Source organism: Pseudorca crassidens, chromosome X, assembly GCF_039906515.1.
Source record: "Pseudorca crassidens isolate mPseCra1 chromosome X, mPseCra1.hap1, whole genome shotgun sequence".
Taxonomy (NCBI): domain Eukaryota; kingdom Metazoa; phylum Chordata; class Mammalia; order Artiodactyla; family Delphinidae; genus Pseudorca; species Pseudorca crassidens.
The window spans coordinates 39,469,402-39,492,447 of NC_090317.1; the positions used below are offsets into that span (position 1 = coordinate 39,469,402).

The 23,046-nt window shown below is 40.7% G+C and overlaps 1 non-coding gene across 1 annotated transcript; it reads left to right on the forward strand.

Annotated features, from left to right (window-relative positions):
* Nucleotides 1–20,188: 20,188 nt before the first annotated feature.
* On the forward strand, nt 20,189–20,261 carry TRNAW-CCA (transfer RNA tryptophan (anticodon CCA)). The gene has a single exon. It is a non-coding gene; the product is annotated as a tRNA-Trp (tRNA).
* The last annotated feature ends 2,785 nt before the right edge of the window (nt 20,262–23,046 follow it).

Below are 23,046 nucleotides of genomic sequence, written 5' to 3' on the forward strand. Positions count from 1 at the left end.
GAACCTCAAAAATCTCCGCAGGGACTTCCCTGGTGGCGCAGTGGTTAAGAATCCGCCTGCCAACCCAGGGGACACGGGTTCAAGCCCTGGTCCGGGAAGATCCCACATGCCGTGGAGCAGCTAAGCCCATGTGCCACAACTACTGAGCCTGTGCTCTGGAGCCCGCAAGCCACAACTACTGATCCGAAATGCCACAACTACTGAAGCCCGAGTGCCTAGAGCCTGTGCTCCACGACAATGAAGCCACCGCCCACCAAAATGATAAGTAGCCCCCGCTCGCAGCAACTAGAGAAAGCCTGTGCGCAGCAACAAAGACACAGCGCAGCCAAAAATAAATAAATAAATGTATATAAAAAAAACTCCGTACCCATGACCTTGCAGTGGTAAGGCGTGGGGCTGAGGTCAGGAGGGAGAGGCCTCACAGGTCACCTTTAGTCGCCTAATCAGGAAATGAGCAGGTTTGCCCAAACCATTGCCCGGGCATCCCCCAGGTTCTTAGGGAAGTGGCTCTATGAGATTATGACAGCTTGTTTCCCTTGTTCTCTACTCCAGCCTCTCTTGTTCTGACCCCCAGATAATCTACAGCTCGGCCACCAAGCAGTTTCCAGATTCCTCTTCAGAGCTGTCAGGGAGGACCGCCAGATCAACTGCATCCTCTGGACCTGCCTCTGCTTACCGGCAGACACAAGCCCAGGCCAACTGAAAGGAGGCCATCTCCCAGCTGGTGTCAAAATGCTGGAGGCTCATCTCACCTAGCCTAAGAGGTGCCTCTGCTCTTCCCCATTCTTTACTCTACCTGCAGGAGGTCCGTTTAGAATTTCTTTTCCCCTTCAAGGCACTCCTTGATGTTCTTTTTTTTTTTTTTTTTTTTTTTGCGGTACGCGGGCCTCTCACTGTTGCGGCCTCTCCCGTTGCGGAGCACAGGCTCCGGACGCGCAGGCTCAGCGGCCATGGATCACGGGCCCAGCCGCTCCGTGGCATGTGGGATCCTCCCGGACCGGGGCACGAACCCGGGTCCCCTGCATCGGCAGGCGGACTTTCAACCACTGCGCCACCAGGGAAGCCCTGATGTTCTTTTTAAGAGGATTTCAGTGCTGGAGGGATAAGTACATACCTGATTTTCCTCAGCTCACAACACCCCCACTAGGAAAGGTTTCCAGCCCTTTCTGGGGTATTATTTGGCTGTAGACCCTTTCTCATCTAATGCACATCCTTGCTCTTTCTCCTTGCGTGGGCATTGCCTTTCCACAACAGGGCATTTTCTTTTCTTTCTTTCTTTCTTTGGCCATGTGGTGCAGGCAGGATCTTACTTTCCCTACCAGGGATCGAACCCATGACTTTTGCAGTAGAAGCGCGGAGCCCTAACCACTGGACTGCCAAGGAATTCCGCCAGGGCATTTTCTATCTCAACTGTCAGTTTGTCCTAAAGGGAAAGTTTGGACAGACCTTTGAATGAGGAATTCCCAGCGTGGTATGTGTGGTACAACCCCGACTCCCGGGTCACATTCTGTGCCAGGCACTGTGGTAAAAGAGACAGACTTTTCTTGTCCTCGTGGAGCTGACAGTCTAACGGGAAGAAAGACAATAACTGAGTCATCACACACATAACTAAAGTAGTTACAAGTTGGGATCAGTGCTCAAGCAGAGAATAACAGGGGCGAGAGAAGTTGACTTCATTTTTATCAAAATGACACACGCATCTGGTTAAAAAACCCACACAAACACTATAGAACAACTTCGAGTATAACAAACAGCATCCTTCCATCCTCTCTCCTCAACCTTCAGTTCCACGAGGCTGCTACTTTTAACCTTTCTCTTTGAATTCTTTTGCGGATTGACCTTTATTTCTCTAGATAATATGCTTCTGTCCTCTTTTCTTGATTTATCAACTTGAAACATTCATCTATTGCATTTCTCCTATGATAGATGAGTGTGCAGTGGTCAACAGTACACGCACTTTCATTCTCCACGCCTCGCAATGTAGGTATATAGTACTGTAGTTCTATTACTAAGTACAGTTGTAACATTAAATAATGTATGTAAACCCTTATGTGTTGTTCCATCAACTATAGACTGCGTCTCTTGACTCCCCACTTTTATCAGATGGAACTGTTTAAGTCTGTACCCTGCCCTCCACCTCTTTCCCCCTTCTACCTCTAGTTTCTGTCAAATGTGTAATTACTTTTACCTTGTCAAGGTTGATAACATTTACATACTCTTCTATAGCTGTGATTATATGCACCATGCTTTATTTATCTGTTGATTCTAAAAGTTGACAACTAATAAATACTGTTTACATTATTGTGACTTTAAAAATATAATTCACGGGCTTCCCTGGTGGTGCAGTGGTTGAGAGTCCGCCTGCCGATGCAGGGGACACGGATTCGTGCCCCGGTCCGGGAAGATCCCACATGCCACGGAGCGGCTGGGCCCGTGATCCATGGCCGCTGAGCCTGCGCGTCCGGAGCCTGTGCTCCGCAACGGGAGAGGCCACAGCAGTGAGAGGCCCGCGTACCACACACACACACACACACGCACACACACAAAATATATATATATATAATTCACTGCAGACAAGGAGGTATTATGATTTTCATGGGCCCTTTCTTCATAAAAGAAAGGATCAAAAATGATGTTTTATGGCTGTATTAGTATAAAGACAAATATATTCATCTTATATATTAAAGCCTTTTCTTTGACCTAAAAGTTCATTTTTCCTTCTGATTTCAAATTAAATTAAAACAAGGAATTCCCTAGTGGTCCAGTGGTTAGAACTCTGTGCTTTCATTGCTGAGGGCGTGGGTTCAATCCCTGCTCGGGGAACTAAGATCCCGCAAGCCGTGTGACCAAATTAAAAATAGATAGATAAAGAAGGAAAGAAAGAAAAAGAAAAAAAATAAAAAGAGGCCAGATTTTTTTTTTTTTTTTTTGTTGATACCCGGGCTTCTCACTGTTGTGGCCTCTCCTGTTGCGGAGCACAGGCTCAGCGGTCATGGCTCACGGGCTCAGCCGCTCCGCGGCATGTGGGATATTCCCGGACCGGGGCACGAACCCGTGTCCCCTGCATCGGCAGGCGGACTCTCAACCACTGCACCACCAGGGAAGCCCCCAGATTTTAAAAAATAATAAAAAAGTAAAATAAAACATTTTTGTGGTTTCCAGCTTCATATAATGGAATCATACATATGTATCCTTCATGTGTGATCTTTGTTCAATTAAATGAGTATGATTTTTACAATCTTTAAAAACAGCTCTATTGAGGAATAAGTGACCTACAATAAATTACACGTTGAAAGTGTACAATTGCTAAGTTTTGACGTATGTATATATTTGTGAAACAATCACCACAATGAAGATATTGAGTATATGCAACATTCCCAAAAGTTTCCCTGGCCCCTTTGTAATTCATTCTTCCCATCCCTAGGCAACCACTGCCCTGCTTTCTGTCACTACAGATTAGAATTTTCTATAACTGGAATCCTGAAGTATTTATAGTTTTGTGTCTGATTTCTTTCACATATCATATTTGTGAGATTCATCCGTGTTATTGAGAGAATCAATAGTCAATTCCTTTTTATTGCTGAGTAGTACTCCACGGTACGGCTATACCAAAATTTGTTTATCCATTTGCTTTTACTGGGCATTTGAGTTATTTCCAATCTTTGACAATTGTAAATATAGCCTCTAAGAACATTTGGGAACAAGTTTTTGTGTGGACATATGTCCTCCTCTCTCTCTAGGAGTGGAATGACTAGATCATATGGTAGGTATATGCTCAACTTTATAAGACACTACCCAAATGCTTTCCAAAGTGGTTGTACCATTTTAAAATCCCACCAACAATCAGACTTCCAGTTGTTTGACATTCTTGTCAAAACTTGGTATTGACATTCCTTTTAATTTTAACTTCTAGTGGCTGTGTACAGGTACATTGTTGTGTGCAGTTTTCTTGGGCTGTATCCCGCAGGCTTGAAAGCCCTGTACTTGCCCAGCTTCAAGACTGAAGAAAGAGCCCAGAGTCAGCGACAGAGACATCAAGGGTTTAATGAATGGGGGACCTTACGCGTCTGAAGTGACACCCCACCAAGTGTGCAAACGGTGGGCAGGACACGGCAGCAGTCTTTGCAGGGGGGCGGGGGAGGGGGGAGGTTACCGATTATAGAGGGAATTGACATCAGGTTGGCTCATCAGTTACCTGGGAAACCAGCAGAGGAGCACATCCCTTACTGCCCCTTTGTAAACTATCATGGTGGAGATGTTCTGATCTAAAGATTAGAACAATCATTAGCTGGAGCCAGGGGCAAGCACCTAGGCATTTACTGATTAGGCTCTATGATTAAGAGGGAAGGTCAGTCACGTGAGTAGGGCATAGGTAAAGCAGGGGATGTACAGAGAGCAAGGGAAGAGCCATCTTGGGTGGTCTGACCATACAAGTTTTAATTCTCATTTCCTGAATGACCATTTTAATGTGTTTATGAGCCATTTTTATATCTTCATTTGTAAAGTGGCACTTCAAATCTTTTGCTCATTTTTAAAAACTTGTTTGTTTCAATAAATCTTATTATTGAGTTGTAAGAGTTCTTTATATATTCTGGATACAAGTCCTTTGTCAGACATGTGATTTGCAAATATTTTCTCCCAGGTTTTAGCCTGTCTTTTCATTCTCTTCAAAGAGCAAAAGTTTTACATTTTGATGAAGTCCACATTATCAATTCTTTTCTTTTGTGGATCAAGCTTTTGGAACCATGTCTAAAAACTATTTTCCTAACCCAAGATTATGAAGATTTTCTCTTATGTCTTCTAAAAATTTTATAGTCTTAGGTTTTTACATTTAGATTGAATATTCATTTTAATTCATTTTTATATGAAGTATGAGATTTAGATCAAGGTTCTTTATTTAACATACAAATTTCTAATTTTTTCAGCATTATTTGTTGAAGACTGTTTTCTCCATTGAATTGCCTTTGCACCCTTGTCTCTCTCTTTTTAAAATATTTTTTTCTTTTTTTTACCTTTGTCTCTTTATAGGTCTCTGTCTGGACTCTCTTCTGTCCCATTAATCTATGTGCCTACCCCTTCACCAATATACCACATTGTCTTGATTACTTAACTTTATATAAATCTTAAAATCAGGGTGATTCCTCTAACTTTATTCTTTTTTTCATATATTGTCTTGACTTTTCTAATTCCTCTCCCTTTCCATATTAATTTTAGAATAAGCTTATCTATAGCTACAGGAAACCTCTGGGGGTTTTGATAGACATTACATTAAAGCTATTGATCAATTTGGTTAACTGATATTTTAACCATGTTGAGTTTTCCAGTCCATGAACAGGTATGTCTCCCCACTTACTTAGGTTTCATTTCTTTCATAAGCATTTTCTAGGATTCAGTATATAAGCCTTGCACATGGCTGGGAACTGTAGCTTTGAAAAAATTACAGTTGACACTTGAACGACACAGGAGTTAGGGGCACCAACCTTCTTCACTGTTGAATATTTGCACGTCTTTACATTCAACCCTCCATATCCTCGGTTGGTCCTGTAGTACTATAGTACGTATTGAAAAAAAATAAGTGGACCTGGGCAGCTCAAACCCGTGTTGTTCAAGGGTCAACCATAATTCTACATTACATTTAGTTGGCTTTTTAATTAGAAAACCCATGTCTTCCATCAACTTTGGGAAATTTGATCATAGTACTCCTTTGATAATTTTCTTTTTCCTTCTTTTTGGAATTTCTAACAGTTAGATGTTAGACATTGAACCTCTTGAATTTTTCTTTTCTTTTAATATTTATTTGTTTATTTGGTTGCACCGGGTCTTAGTTGTGGCAGGTGGGCTCCTTAGTCGTGGCATGTGAACTCTTATTTGCGGTATGCATGTGGGACCTATTTCCCTGACTAGGGATTGAACCTGGGCCCCCTGCGTTGAGAGCGAGGAGTCTTATCCATTGTGCCACCAGGGAAGTCCCCTTGAATTTTTCTTCTTTATTGTTTTTCTTCCCTCCTTTATTTCTCATCTTTTTTCTTCATTGTGGGAGATTTCCTTATCTTCATCTTCCAATCCTCTGTAGTAGGCAGAATTCTAAGATGGCCGTCAAGATTCCTGCCCCCTAGTGTACACACCCTGTATAATCCCCTCCCTTTGAGTGTGGGTGGGACCTATGAATATGATGGGATGTTACTCCAATGATTAGGTTATATGTCAAAGGTGAAGGGATTTTGCTGATGTAATTCAAGTCCCCAATCAATTTCTTTTTAGTTAATCAAAAGGGAGATTATCCTGGGTGGGCCTGACTTAATCAGGTGAGCTCTTTAAAGGAGTAGAGTTGATTTACAATGTTGTGTTAGTTTCAGGTGCACAGCAAAGTGAGTCAGTTATACATATGCATACATCCACTCTTTTTTAGATTCTTTTCCCATATAGGCCATTACAGAGTAGTGAGTAGAGTCCCCTGTGCTATACAGTAGGTCCGTATTAGTTCTCTATTTTATGTATAGTAGTGTGTATATGTCAGTCCCAATCTTCCAATGTATCCCTCCCTTGTGCCCCCCGCCCCACCCCATTCATCTTTTGAAATGAGGCAGTAGAGAGTCTGACTGGGAGCTGGGTGCATGAGCAGACCTTGTCAATAGGCAGATTTTGCTTAAGGATGATGGGAGAGGAGCTGGTTATGAATCTTTGATGGGGGGATGGTGGTGGGGGAGAAAGGTCCAGATACCAAACTGCAGAAGGCCTAAGTCTGAGGCACTAACACCCAACTAGTTGTCCTAATTCTGTCTAAATACTTTGTTCAGTTTCTGTAAAGAAGAAACCCTTTGTTTTTAGGCTGGCAAGTAAATATTGGGCTGCTGGACAGTCTCCATGTAGGAGTTTGGGGGTCAACCCTGCACTGTACAGACCTTCAGTTGTGAGGCCCTGTTGTCAGCTTCCCTTCTCACTCTCACTCTTTGTCATCCTTGCAGTCTTAGCAAGGCCAAACCTTGCTAAGGTTTGCAAGGCAGGCAGGCTGCCTCTTTAGCTGCAGCACTTCCACACATAGTTTAAGCTGATTGTTTGCTCCACTGTGCTTCATCAGTTAGCACTCTTCCAGATGCTTTCTGACTTCAGAAATTTATTTAAATTTCACATCCGCTGACGGCTCCCCTCCTGTTCTCTTTATTGTGGTGGGTTTATGCAGTTTAAAATTTCTGTACTATTATTTTAATAAGGTCTCTGGAGGGAGAGGACTTACACGTTTGTGCTCAGCCTACCATCTTGAACTGAAAAAAAATGTACAATGAGGATAATAGTGGTGCCTATTACTTTTTTGAGGATTAAATGATTTACACATGTAAATTGCTTAGCACAGTGCCTGGCACATATTTGATTATTCATAAATATTAGTTATTATTATTATTATTGCCTTGACAAGCAATTGGGGAATTGTGTTTCTGGACGGGAAATCTTTTCCTGATGCCATGGGAAACCACACCAGGCAGGTGACCACTACAGCCACCATTGAATTAAGTCCAAGTTTCAGTGCCTTTGGTTCTAAAAAAACAATGCTTTGGGAAAAAGTTTTAGGTTTGGGGAGAAGTCATGGGGGTAGAGGGGTGGTTGGAGGGAAGAGCTACATGTCTCAGGGGGCAAGCCCTGAAATGGAGGCAATGAAGCAGAACCAGGGTGACAAAATCTCAATTTTCCCTTGCAGCAAACTGGGAGTCAGCTGTGCTGATGGATGGAAGGTGGTCTGCAGCAGCAGCTTCAGCAAACTCAAGTAGAGACCAGAACCAAGGCAAAGAAGATGACAACAAAGGGCTCAGATTTGCCATTGACTCAAGGAAGCCAGGAGGCATGGAAGCAGGAACTAGGAGGTGAATGAATAGGAATTGGATTTGTTTTTCTCTCGGAAGGATTGGAAATCTTCCCACTAGCAACTCTTTCCTTTCCCCATTCATCAGGCTCCCTTGCTTCCTCCTGAGTGATTGCGGACACTGTACCTTGCTACACCCACTAACCCCAGAAGGGTGAGTCACTGTGGGCCTGGATCCCCAGTCCTCCCTTCCAGCAGAGCCAGCTCCCTGAGGATGGGGCTGATCTTATATGCAGTGGGAGGAGGGAGCTTGCCTTGGTTTTCTAAAATCTTTAGCAGATCTGCCAAAATACGATCTTGACCAGAGATACCTCCCTCGCTAGCCTGCTACGCTGCTTGAAATCCCACAGTTCATTTCGGTTTGGTGTCTTCAGAGTTCCTAGTTACAGTGCCAACATCATGGGAAGTTTGGTATTCAGGCATGACTCCATTACCAGCCAGAAGACATTAGGTCTAATTCATTTGTTCAACCAAACAGCCACCTCGCAGATTTCCCAAAAGGGGTGGGAAAGAAAGGGTACCTATACCTGGCAGGGAGAGATGGACAAGTCACGTCAGGAGCAGGGGTACCCTCCAAGAAATCTTCTCAGCTTGATGGGAGGTTGGAATGCTTTCCAAGGTCCCTTCTCTTCCATGATTTTAAAGTTTTGAGACACTAGAGGTAAAATCATTTGACGATTGCTCTTGTTTATCTGGAATTCCATGGTATCCAGTCACTTCAGAAAAAGAGGGAATGACAATGTGGCCTGGGCAGTGGGTGAAATGCCTGGAAAAGAATTTGGAGCAAAGCCCTGGGAGGCCCCATCCTTCACAAAATCTTTAGGGAAACACACCAGAGATAAAAGATCCCTGAAACTTCACGTAGGGTTATGATTCTAGCCCAAACACAATTTTCTAGGATAATCACTTGCTTTCTCTGCCTCAGTCTCTTTATCCATACAATGGCCACGGCAATCCCTGCCCTATCTATCTTCACAAAATTGTTGTGAGGATCAAAAGAGCTGACAGCCATGGAAGTGATCCAAATTGTCAAGAATTCTTTAGATATAAGATATTTTTGTATATTAGGCTTCACAAGGACATAGTAGCTGGCCTCAATTGGAAGGAAGACTTTTTAAAAATAACTTTTTTTCTGATTATGAAAGCATTATATAATTATAGAAAATATAGAGAGGGATCAAGAGAAACATTAAAATCACCCTTAATCCCACCCAGAGACAGGTACCTTTAAGGATTTGGATTTTGGTGTATTTCCTTCTAGTCTCTTTTCCTCCATGAAGGCAAAGACTGTGTCTGTTTGTCCCACCACAGTATCCCCAGAATCTGCCAATGTACCCAGCACACATTAGATCTTCAATAAATATTTGTATAATTAATGAGTACATATACTTATTTTAATTTAAAAAATTCTGTGTGTACATTTTTATATCCTGCTTTTTTTTACCTAATAATAATCTGAGTATTTCCTATGACATTAAATATTCCTTGGGACTTCCCTGACGGTCCAGTGGTGAAGACTCCATGCTACCAATGCAGGGGGCCCAGGTTCGATCCCTGATGGGGGAACTAAGATCCTGCATGCTGCACGGCACGGCCCAAAAAATAAGTAAATAAAATAAATTTAAAAAGATAACACTTCCTATAAAAAATATTCCTTAAGATATGATTTTCCATGTCTGTACTGTATTCCATCATATCAGTGTATCAGCTCTCTATTATTGGACATCTGTGTTGCTTCAAACTGTTTGCTATTATAATTAAAACTGATAAATATCTTCATAGCAAAATCTTTGTGCCCATACCTATTTGTTTCCTTTGGATAAATTCTTAGCAGTGGGATTCCTGGGTGACATAGTAAGTACATTTAAAAGACTTTTAATACATTACTAGATTGCCCTCCATGAAAGTTGTACCAATTTACTTACCTGCCAGCAGTCTATGTTTTTTTTTTAATGCACATAAGTTTTTGATTTTGACTTTGTCATGTCTATCTATATTTTCCTTTTGTGACTTCTTCCATTGCATTTATGCTTAGAAAGTCCTCAGGGAAGGTCTTTTAAAATGATAAAAGGTCAATTTGTATGCGGTTCCTGCTTTTACAATGCAATGTATTCATGGAAGCTTTATCATAAGACAGTCTACATACTGGGAAATAGACCAAGCTTATGCATACACATAGCTGTATTCATCTATACCAATTTTATTGGTTTCATCAGCAGAAACTAATGAATATGTGGATGAAGGCAGCAAGGGGTGAAGTATAGGTGCTCAGAAAGCAGTGTTGCAGGGCAAGCAGTGAAGAACATCACATGCCTCTTAATGGTTCCTCTGTCTTTCTTGGATATTAGAGAGTTTTCATGCAAACTCAGTTCAGAAAACCTCCTTCCAAAGCTGGAGGAGCCCTAGAGTGTAAGACCTCTGTGACCAGTAGGTGAAAAAGAGGTTCAAGGAAATCCTAGGGTTATCCGTAGATTAAGGAGATGCTAGAGAGTGATAAGCACTTCAGAGAGGTTCACCGTGACTCTGACCTTCCTTGACTGGGAGGCTTGAGTGATTTGAGGGTTGGATGGCTGGGTTTCGGAATCAGGAAAGCTCAAGGTGGCCCTCAGCAGAGAGTTTGGGACAGTGTCTCTGGCCAGTGAAAGCTGCCTGTGGTTCACTCTGGGGCAGAGGAGGTAAGAGTGTTCAGAAAGGAGAAGTTCAGTTGTTGATCATCTTTATCCCCACAGCATCCAGCAGAGTGTCAAGCACATAATAGACACTCAGTAAATATTTATAGAATGCATGAATGAATAAACTAATAGTTGCTTTGCTAGTCTGTACACCCTGAGAGTTATTTGTTCACTCCCTGGTAGCTTCTATGCCTTGGCTTCCTCCACCATCCAAACTTCACCATCCTGTTTCCCATTCTCTCGGGGAGCCTTTCGCAAGGTCCTAAAACTGGATATTCTAATTATAACATTGGATAGTGGTTAAGAGCACGGACTCTAGGTCCATGGAAGTTTGGTGAAGCACCCTCAGTCTACCACTGAGTGGTATATGATATCGGGCAAGTTATTGATCATTTCTAAACCTTAGTTTCTCTATCTGTAAAACAGGGTTAACAATAGTATCTACCTATTGGGGCTGTTGTGAGGATTAAATGAGATAACGCACGTAAAGGCTTTAGCATAGTCCCTGGTACATAGTAAACACTCAAGGGTTGGTAGCTGTATTAATTTCCTGCAGCTGCTATAACAAAACAGCACATACTGCGTAGCTCATAAACAACAAAAATTCATTTCTCATACTTCTGGAGGCTGAAAATCCAAGATCAGAGCGCTAGCATGGCTGGGTTCTGATGAAATCCCACTCTCTGGCTTTTTCTGGTTGTGTCCTAACATGGTGCAAGTGGCAAGGGAGCTCTATGGGGTCTTTTTTATAAGGACACTAATCCCATTCATGATGGCTCCACCCTCATGACTTAAGTGCCTCCCATAGGCCCCACCTCCTGATACCATCACGTTGGCATTAGGACTGCAACATATGAATTTATAGGGGACATAAACATTCAGACCATAGCACTGCTTTAAGAAATTACCACAAATTTGGTGGCTTAAAACCACAGAAACTTATTCTCTCACAGTTCTGGAGGCCAGAGTCTAAAATCAGTTTCACTGGGTTGAAATCAAGGTGTCAGCAGGGCCTCACTCCCTCTGGGGACTCTAGGGGAGAATCTATTCCCTGCCACTTCCAGGTTTTAGTGGCTGCTAGAATTCTGTGGTTGTAGCTGCATCACCCCAGTCTCTGCCTCTGTGGTCTCATTGCCTTCTCTTCTTCTGTCTGTGTGTTTAATCTCCTTCTCTATCTCTCTTATAAGGATATGCAGGATTGCATTTAGACTTTACCTGGATAATGCAGAATAACCTCCTGTAGTGTAAGGCCTAGAATTTCATGTGCTCCCTCGATATTTTTGAGACTCACAGGGCCTCAAAGTCCTAACTGCTTTCTCTCATCCAGCAGGAAAGAATCCCAACTGGTGAGTCCCCCTATCAGCTGGATCAGCTGAACCTCACTCAGCCCAGTCCTCAACCTAACTTGTTTTGCCTCCCTGACCGCCTGTGAAATTATTCAAACAAACCAATCACAGTCTCCCTTGGGAACCAAAGGGTACCACACCCTTCTGTTACTACAAAGCCTGTCAGCCTCCCACAGTCCATTCTGCTTTACTCTATTCCTGAGTGCAACCTCCGTGTGGCCCTGCATGGCACTTGGTGTCCTCCTCCTCTGGACTGTGACTATATGTGACTAATAACTGCTGTCCATCTCATCTGTCCAGTGTCAGGTGCCATGTATTTGACCATCCCCAGAACCCTAAAGGTGGGACTCTCTCCCTCGCTAGTGGGGTGACGAGGAGGGGAGCAAAACATCTCCCCATTTCAAGATGCTTCATTTACTCACATCGGCCAAGACCACCCGCCCCCGCCCCCCCCTTTTGCCATAAGGTGGCATTCACAGATTCCAGGGATTAGGAGGTGGGTCTCTTTCGGGGGCCATTTTTAGCTACCCACAGTAGCCTTTATTATTATTTAAGAGAGGGCAAGTTCACAAACCCCTTGGTAACTCTAAAGAGATAATTATTTAATTCGGTATATCTCTGAGTTCCTGCTGACTTGTCTGTTAACAAATACCAAGGACTTAATTTTTTCAAGGAAAGTGAGGCAACATTGCAGCGTAAAGAATTTAAGGTTAATTTTGAACATCACTTAATGGTGGGAATATTCCTCTCTAGTTAAATCTTTGTTTCAGTTCTCCCCTCATATCTGATTTTCAGGGCTGTTACAAAGGCTGCTGCTTGGCCCCTCATATCCATTCTCCTTTTCTTCCATAGTGATAGAAATTTTAGCTGAGTACATGGCTTCCCAGAAAAAAAAATTATATTTCCTTTCTTCACTTCCAGCTAGAAGTGGCCATGGGTGTGAGCCAGTGAGTGGTATGTAACGTTCAGGCTACTGGGATATAAGCTTAAGTGACGTATGTCAGCTTCTAGGAAACTTCTTTAAGAAAGCTGCCCATGTCCTTAATTTCCAAAATATACAAACAGCTCATACAACTCAATAACAAACAACCCAATCAAAAAATGGGCAGAACACCTTAATAGACATTTCTCCAAAGAAGACATACAGATGGCCGATAGGCATATGAAAAGATGCTCACCATTGCTAATTATTAGAGAAATGCAAATCAAAACTACAATGAGGTATCACCTCACACTGGTCAGAATGGCCATCATTAAAATGTCTACAAGTTATAAATGTTGGAGAGGGTGTAGAGAAAAGGGAACCCTCTTACGCTGTAAATGGGAATGTAAATTGGTGCAGCCACTATGGAGAACAGTATGGAGGTTCCTCAAAAAACTAAAAATAGAGTTGCCATGTGATCCAGCAATCCCACTCCTGGGCATATACCCAGACAAAACTATAATTAGAAAAGATAAATGCACCCCAATGTTCTTTACAGCACTATTTACAATAGCCAAGACATGGAATCAACCTAAATGTCCATCAATAGATGAATGGATAAAGAAGATGTGGTACATATATACAATGGAATATTACTCCACCATAAAACAGGATGCAATAATGCCATTTGCAGAAACATGGATGGACCTAGAGATCATCATACTAACTGAAGTAAGTCAGACAGAGAAAGACAAATTCCATGTGATATCACTTATATGTGGAATCTAAAATACGACATAAATGAACATATATATGAAAAAGAAACAGATTCACAGACATAGAGAACATACTTGTGGTTGCCAAGGGGGAGAAGGGGTGGGGGAGGAAAGGATTTGGAGTTTGGGATTAGCAGATTCAGACTATTATATATAGGATGGATAGACAAAAACATTCTAATGTATAGCATGGGGAACTATATTCAATATCCTGTGATAAACCATCATGGAAAAGAAAAGGAAAAGGAATATATATATATATATATATATATATATATATATATATATATAACTGAGTCACTTTGCTGTACAGCAGAAATTAACACATTATAAATCAACTATATTTCAATAAAATTTAAATAAAAGAAAGCTGCCCATGTCTTTTGCCTCTTCTTTGAACCTTCCTTCATCTGCCTCTCTAGAATGCAGATGTGGTGGTAGGAGGTCTACGTTGGAGGTCCACTTTGGACCATGAAGACAAGGGCCATACTGTAGGAATGGCAGAACGCTGAGCTAGAAGTAACCTGGATCTTTGAGGACATCACGGGACAGAACCACCATGAGCCTGACACTCACATGAGAGAGAAACTATACTGTTGAAGCCATGGCTATTCTTGAGTTTTCTGTCATTAGAAGTTGAACTTAATCCTAATCAAAACAATTTTCTCTTCCTACTCCTCCACCACCTCCTCCTCATTTTTGCTCTCCAAAAGGCCTACCTGCTAAGAGAGTTCAATTATGATGACCTTTGTGCAACATCCATGTTGCCAACTTATTCATCTGGCCTCTCCATTCTTTGGTATCTCATTCCAGTAACCTTGTCCTTTATACCACGTCAGCTACCCATGACTGTTCAATCTCTAAAATCAGTGACCCAAACACCCCACTGTATGACCACAGCTTCCTCTTCTTCTTAACTACTTATTCAAATATTCCAACTATGACTCTTTTGACCTAATCAGCACCTTCAGTATATTGACCCCTTAATTTTATCAGTCCATCAATCTCTCTTTTCTTCCATCCTTATTCTGCTTACATAATTCATCATTTCAACATTTTGCCACTGCCTCAGACTCTCTTGTACCTCCAATTTTTGCTGCACCTGTCTAGTAAAAACCTAATTATGGATGAACCCTATTATCTAGTTTCTCGATTTTTTTTTTTTTTTTTTGCCGTACGCAGGCCTCTCACTGTTGTGGCCTCTCCCTTTGCAGAGCACAGGCTCCGGACGCGCAGGTTCAGCGGCTATGGCTCACGGGCCCAGCCGCTCCACGGCATGTGGGATCTTCCCAGACCAGGGCACGAACCCGTGTCCCCTGCATCGGCAGGCGGACTCTCAACCACTGCACCACCAGGGAAGCCCCTAGTTTCTTGATTCTTTAACCCAAGCACCCAAGCACTGCCAAAGAAGTTAATACAATAAGGCAGACTGGCATCACTGTAAATTTATGATAATAGATTATTCTAGTTAAACATAGCATATTGAACATCTACCTATTCCCTCATTAAGCCCCATCAAAATGGGAGGAAAGAAAAAAAATTTCAAGTATAAACCCATGAGAACAAATTGCAGAAAAGGAGACCACAGAGGATAAGAGAGTATGAACACATTTTTTGAAGATGGAAAGAAATTGGAGGAGACAGCAGAGCTGAAAAGGTTGAATAGTAAACCCATGAAAATGATGATGCTGATGAGAAGCAAGCCAAGGCACCTACAGAATTCCAGAGAGGCTCAGGAATTGGAGGTGCTAGTTAATGAGTAAAGGATGGGAAATGACTAGAGGTGAAAAGAAGGAGTTTACTTGAAAACCTGTGTAAGAAAGAGTTCCCCACCCCCTTGGCCCACCGCGAACCTCTTCCCCCATCCTGGTAGGAGATAGGAGATTTATTCCACAGAGAAACTGAACCAGAGACACTTTGGTTTGGGGGTTATCAGGCACAGAGCATGGTACCATTTGAAAATAGTGTGATTAAGCAAAAGTCTACATATCCAATGGTGGAAACCGCCCCCCACCGCCAATACCTCTTGTGTCACGTAGCTCCAAGCATGTTAGCAGCTAGATATATAGTAGTCACTAGGCAAGGGATTGGAAGTTTGCTCTCCAGAGAAACTGAACGGCCCAGAGAAGAGATCTACTGATACAGGCAGTCTTTCATTCATGGCAGGGTGAGACCATAAAAATGACCGTTGCAAGCTGGACCATGCAAAGTGATTTTAATAATCAATGGGAAAAACTACAATTATCTCATGACCTTTAACATTTTTTGGTCAAAATGTTAGAAAACTCTCTTACCATTGGGTATAAATGTATAGGGAAATGATGAAAATGTAAAAGTGATATTTACTTAGTATTCTGCAATTTAAAACATTAGGAACATTGAGAATGAAAGTGCTTTATTATTTTCTTTAGAGGGGAAAACTTACCAAGAAGTAGTGTGAACAGTGCTTGCCTTCTTCTCATAGTATAATTTACAATATGGAGCAAGCATCTTTTCTATGCCTTGGCTTGGAAATTGTCATACTCTTTTCTAAATTTGGATCAGCTTCCATCATTTTATCCTTTGCACTTTCAATCTTGTGAAACATCTCTGAGGGGTCCTTTAATGTGAAGTTTTTTGCCAGCATCACTTCCTTTGAGACATCTTCATCCTTTTTTGCACAACAACTTTCCTGATTTATGTTGATCAGCTCATCCTCACTAAGATGAAGTTTCTCTGGCTGCATATCTAGAATCTCTCCTTTATGGCCACTTCATGATCCTTCATCTTTTGTCATGTAAGTTATTGTTGGAGTTGCCTTTTAAAAGAGATCTCTCTCCTCAACATCAAGTGGTTGATGATCATTATAACCACCTGCCTCAACTAAGCCTTGGAATCTTGGTGCAAATTTTACAGCAGTACCCTCATCTGTGTTAGTAGCTTCACCAGGTAAATTAATATTAATCAATTCATGTCAACTTCGGAAATGATTAAAGCAGCCTTTACTGGTAATAACTTCAGTGCTTTGGCCTGAACACTAGCCAGATTGATGAGGATTTTTTTTATTACAATCTTTAATCCAAAGTAGAAGTAAATACTCCATTTCAATCATAAGCAGCTTTCTGTCCCTAGTGCAATTTAAACTAAAAGTTGATGTAACTTTACCTTTTTAGAAAATATTGATCAATCTTGTCCAATGTTGTTTGTACCATAGCTTCATGCCGGCCTAGGTCTTGTCCTGTTTTGCTTTGCTGTAGCCATTTTCGAATCATACCCAATTTCATTTCCAGCATTTTCATTTTTTGGCTGTACTTTCATCTTTGTTAGCCAATTCCCCCTTTTGATTATCCATTTTTGTAAAAGGCAGTGGGGTTTATCACCAGGAGACAAGGCGTCAACACTACAGTACATGTTTTGTAGTCTTTGCATGAACTGAATAATAGATTCACAGGGACCAATCACCAATGGGCTTTGAAAGAAGTGATATGGTCTCTTATTTTTTTCAATTTTATTTATCTTTGGCTGTGTTGGGTCTTCGTTGCTGTGTGCGGGCTTTCTCTAGTTGTGGCGAGCGGGGGCTACTTTTCCTTGCAGTGCACAGGCTTCTCATTGTGGTGGCTTCTCTTGTTGTGGAGCACGGGCTCCAGGTGCGCAGGCTTCAGTAGTTGTGGCACACGGGCTCAGTAGCTGTGTCCTGCGGGCTCTAGAGCACAGGCTCAGTAGTTGTGACACACGGGCTTAGTTGCTCTGTGGCATGTGGGATCTTCCCAGACCAGGGATGGAACCCGTGTCCCCTTAATTGGCAAGCAGATTCTTAACCACTGCGCCACCAGAAAAGTCCAGTGACATGGTTCTGATGCACATCTGTTATTTACATAGTGATTTGTGGGCTGAAGAGCTAGCAGCACAGTTTGTACTTTATGCAATTGCTTACAGTTAATATATTTTGGTAATTGAAATTTGAACTGTGCTATTGGGGGACTGGTGGAAGCTGAAACTTGTTCATATAGGAATCATGCAAACGAAGATTGCTGGTATTGACTATTGTTTTTCCTCCGGTGAGATGTCTGGGTTCCTGAACAGTCATCTACAGTGAAGCCTACCAGTTAGTAAGCCTTAGAAGAACTTGCATTTAAAGTAAATGGACGGAGGAGGGAAGGCTGAAAAAAAATAAAATATAAATGGACAACAGAGGATCACCAGGCATTTAAGGAAAGCCTTTAACACAAAAGAAAGAAAAGAGTGAGAGAAAGGGGGGGGGGGGCGGGGAGAGAACTCAAAGGAAACAGAGACAATGCATAGAGCAGGAGACTTTTAAAAACCAATAATTAATACCCTTAGAGAGGTAAGATAATTCATGCAATAAGCAGAAATTCTTAAAAAAAAAAACCGAATAGAGAGCAAGAAAGAGCTATTAGAAATTAAAAACAGTATAACTGGATTTTTTTAAAAAATCACTGTAAGAGTTGTAAGATAAAGACTCTTACCCAGAAAGTAAACAGATAGTTATATAGAAAATCAGAGAGAAAAGATAAGAAACATTAGAGCATCAATCCAGAAGGCCAAAATTTAATCAATAAGAGTTCTAGGAAGAGAGAAGAGAAAAATGAATAGGAGCAAATTATAAAAGAAATAGTGTACACTTCTGGGAATGAAGGACATGAGGATCCAGATTGCAAGGGTCCAACAAGTGCCCAGCTCAATTAATGAAAAAGGACGTGAAAACTCAAATGCTGGGGATAAATAAAAGACAGTAGAAGTTTACATAAAGGAAAAACAGGTTACATACAAAGGATTGGGGAATCAGAATGACATCAGACTTTTCAACAGCCATATTGAAAATTAAAAAATAATGGGAGGGCGAAGATGGTGGCTTTGTGATCCGCCTGGCGGCCGCTGTGCAACCTTCCAAGAAGGCAACCGCCTGCGCCGTCTTTGCACAGCTGCCGGCGTACAGGTACCTCAGGTACCTCAGGGCCGTGTTGGACACTGAGGGGACCGAATTCTCGGGCTGAGCAGGGTGAACTATCATTACAGACTAGAGTTTCTGATGTCTCTGTGACTCCACTGCTTGGAACTGACCCAGGCCAGGGCAGGGGGGACTCGTCTGATAGTCGCCCTGGCTTCTGCTAACTCATTGGTTTCTTTCCAGGCCCCTGATTCTCGAAGGAGGGTCCACAGCACCTTGAGGGGCTTTAAGACGTTCACTGGTTTGTTATTTTTGAATAAAGCTTGAGAGCTTTGGAAGCAGCCGGGGCAGTGCCCCTTCACAGAGATTCAGGGCTAGCCTGGTGGCTGAAGGCCTGAAGTTTGGAGTTCTCCTCCTGGAGAAGTGCTGTTGGGATAGCTGGGATGCCCAGGTAATGGTTCCTGCCACTTCATCAACAAGCTGTGACAAGAAGTGGAGAGTAGCGTGCCTTCTACCTGGGTACTGTGAATTTCGCTCACACAAAGGATGTTCTCTACCTGGTGTTGGACAGATCCTCGGAACTTCACATCTTTCCTGCATTAACCCACGTGAGCAGCTGTCAACCTCCTGGAGTGGAGGGAGGGGACTGTCTAGAAATTTGGGGACCAAAATCAATTAGGTGGCCTTTATCTGTTCTTACCCAAAGGATTCCAATGAAATATTTTAAAGCAAATAAAAAAATAGATTGGTCTCAGTGAAAACAAGATGGTACAGAAAGATTTAGGGACATGGAAGGTTAACCACCAGTGAATGAGCATCACAGTTGACATCTAGCTGTACCTCTTTGCAGCGACATACAAAAAGTAGATTTGCCACATATTGACACCAATATGAAGGATTTCTAGATTGATTGTGATAGTATTCTAATATTTGAGGTTTTTATGATACCATTAACACAGACATCCAATTTGCCTTTTGATCAATTGGTGAAAACATAGGTTGTCCAGATATATTTTAAAAGAATATACTGGTGGTTGCCAGGGGCAGGGAAGGAGGAAATGAAGAATTACTGTTTAATGGGTATGGAGTTTCCGTTTTAGAAGATGAAAAGTGTTCACGGGGATGGATGGTGGTGACGGTTGCTCAATGTGATGAATGTGTTTATTACCACTGAACTGTATGCTTAAAAGTGGTAAAGATGAGGAGGGGGATAAATTGGAAGATTAGGATTGACACATACATGCTACTACATATAAAAAAGGTAACTAATAAGGAGCTATTGTATAGCACAGGGAACTCTACTGAATACTCTGTAATGGCCTATATGGGAAAAGAATCTAACAAAAAAGAGTGGATATATGTATAGCTGATTCACTTTGCTGTATACCTGAAACTAACACGACATTGTAAATCAACTATACCCCAATAAATTTTTTTAAATGGCCAAAAAAAATAATAATGGGAAAATGTTTTCCAAATTCTAAGGGGAAATTCTTTCTAAAAATAATTTTATGTTCAGCAAAACTGTTAATCAGGATTTAGGGTAGAATAAATAAATTTTCAGACATGCAAGTTCTTAGAAAACTTAACTCCTATGCACCGTTTCTAAGGAAGTGATTGGAAGAAGTGCTCCAAGAAACAGGAACATTTGCAACCCAGGAAATAGGAGATTCATCATAGAAGGGGAATGAAAGGAGGCAGTAAGATGAGAACTGTGTAGCAGGGGACTTCCCTGGTGGTCTAGTGGATAAGACTCCAAGCTCCCAATGCAGGGGGCCCGGGTTCGATCCCCGGTCAGGGAACGAGATCGCACATGCTGCAACTAAAGATCTCACATGCCACAACGAAGATCCTGTGTGCCACAACTAAGATGCAGCGCAGCCAAATCAAAACAGAACAAAACAAAACTGTGTAGCCGGCCTAGAAGGCAATGACTCTAAATTGGAGCAAGAAGATGGAGACCTGTAGGACAGATGTCTCTATTTAAAAAACGGAACTGATAGAATACGATATCTTTGACCACGGTAAAAAACAATATTCTTGGGAGAGTATAATTAAAAGAATATTGATAATACCCAAATAGTAAGCCCACAATTTTTTTTTTTAAAAGGACCAATTCACTCTAGGGAGAAAAAAGCATGTAGAAGAAAGAAAATATAATCATAGTATACTACTTGGCTCAGCAATGAAAGATATTAACATAGTCATAATAATGTAAATGATGAGTGTCAGGGAATCCCCTGGCGGTCCAGTGGTTAGGACTCTGAGCTTTCACTGCCAAGGGTGTGGGTTCGATCCCTGGTCGGCAAACTAGGATCCCGCAAGCTGCGTGGCCCAGCCAAAAAAGAAAAAAAAAAAGATCAGTATCAATTTAAACAATAATTGTGACGTAACTCTGTTGCAAGGATGGAGGGTAGAGAAATCTGTGTGTGTGTGCGTGTGCGTGTGTGTGTGTGTATGGTGTCTTAAAGAACAAAACTCTATCTCCTCCTTAAATTATGGATGATTTGATGATTTTTTCCTCTCTAAATTAAAATGTCTTACTATAAAACTATACTAATCTAGACAGTGTGGTATTGGTGTAAGAATAGATAGATCAGTGGAACAGAATAGCATATATATATATACACATATACATATGTAAAAATATAATATATATATAAATTCAACATATATAAATTATATATATACATATATATATATATATATATTTACAAATGTACCAAAGTAATTCAATAGGGAAAATATACTCTTTTAACAAATAGTACTGGAAAAACTGGATATCCTAGTGCAAAACTGAACCTCTATTATTACCTCACCTTAGACACAAAAATTAAGTTGAAATGGATCATATATCTAAACATAAAATCTAAAATATAAAACCTTAGAAGAAAAATAATAGGAGAAAATCTTTATGATCTTGGGGTAGGCAAAAGCTTCTTAGAGCACCAAGACACAAACCACACAATAAAAATTAATAAATTGGACTTAATCAAAGTTGTAAAATTTTGCTCTTCAAAAGACACCATTAAGAAAATGAAAAAGAAAGTCACAGATTGGGAGAAAATATTCACAATACATAAATCAGATAAAGGAATTGTATCCAAAATTTATAAAGAACACTTACAAGTCAACAATAAGAAGACAAACAGCCCAATTTTAAATAACGAGCAAAGGATTTGAAGAGACACTTCACAAAAAAACATATGTGAATGGCAAATAAACACATTAAAAATATTTAATATCTTTAGTCATCAAGGAATCACAAACTAAAACCACTACTCATCCAGCAGAAAGGCTAAAATTTAAGATATTGACCATAGCAAGTGTTCATGAGGATGGGGAGAAGCTGGAACTCTCACACAGTGCTAGTGGGAATGTAAAACAGTACAACCAATTTGGAAAACAGTTTGGAAATTTCTTAAAAAGGTAAACTTACTACGTGACCTAGGTGTTCTACTTCTAGGTATTTACCCAAGAGAAATGTAAGCCTATGTCCATACAATGACTTGTATACAAATATTCATAGCAGATTTACTTATAATAACTCCAAACTGGAAACTACCCAAATGTTCCTCATTTGATAAATGGAAAAACAAATTGTGGTAAATCTATATAACATAATATTACTCATCAATTAAAAAGAACAAATTATTGGTATATTCATCAACATGGATGAATCTCAAAATCATTATGCTGAGTGAAAGAAACCAGGCCAAAATAAGTACATACTGCATGAGTCCATTAATATAAAATTATAGAAAATGCAAACTAGCATGCAGTGACAGAAAGCAGACCACTAGAAGTCTGGGGATGAAGGTGGAGGAGGAATGGATTACAAAGGGGTACAAAGAAACTTTAGGGGGATGATGGAAACGTTTGTTATCTTAACTGTGGTGATGGTTTCACAGGTGTGTTCATGTCAAAACTGAGTGAATTGTATACTTTAAATATATGCAGTTTAATGTACTTCAATTACACCTCAAGAAAGTTTTAAAATATTTTTAAAAAAGAAACCAACTACTGATACACTACAACATGTATGAACATCAAAATTATTATGCCAAGTGAAAAAAAACAAGTGCAAAATATGTAGTATATATTGTATGATTCCATTCATAAGAAACTCTAGAAAAGACAAATCTAATCTATAGTGTTGCTGAGGCCAAGAATGGGCTGTGGAAATTAATTGAGAAAGACCACAAGGTGTATACAGTTGACAAAACTCATCAACTATTCACTCTAAATGGGTGTATTTTATTAAGTGTAAATTATATTTCAATAAAGTTGATTAAAAATTAAAACCATTACTATTTTTAGATGATACACCTGGTTACCCAGAAAATTCAAAATAATCTACAGATAAACTATGAGAATTAATACGTGAATTTAATAAGGTCATTGTTAATGAGGTCAATAAACAAAAATCAATTGTATTTCTATATACCAGCACAAACAACTTGAAAATAAAAATTTTAAAACTATACCATTACTCTGGATTGGATCTTGGAACAGAAAGAGGACATGAGTGGAAAAGCTGGTAAAATCCAGATAAACTCTGGAGTTTAGTTAATAGTAATGTACCAA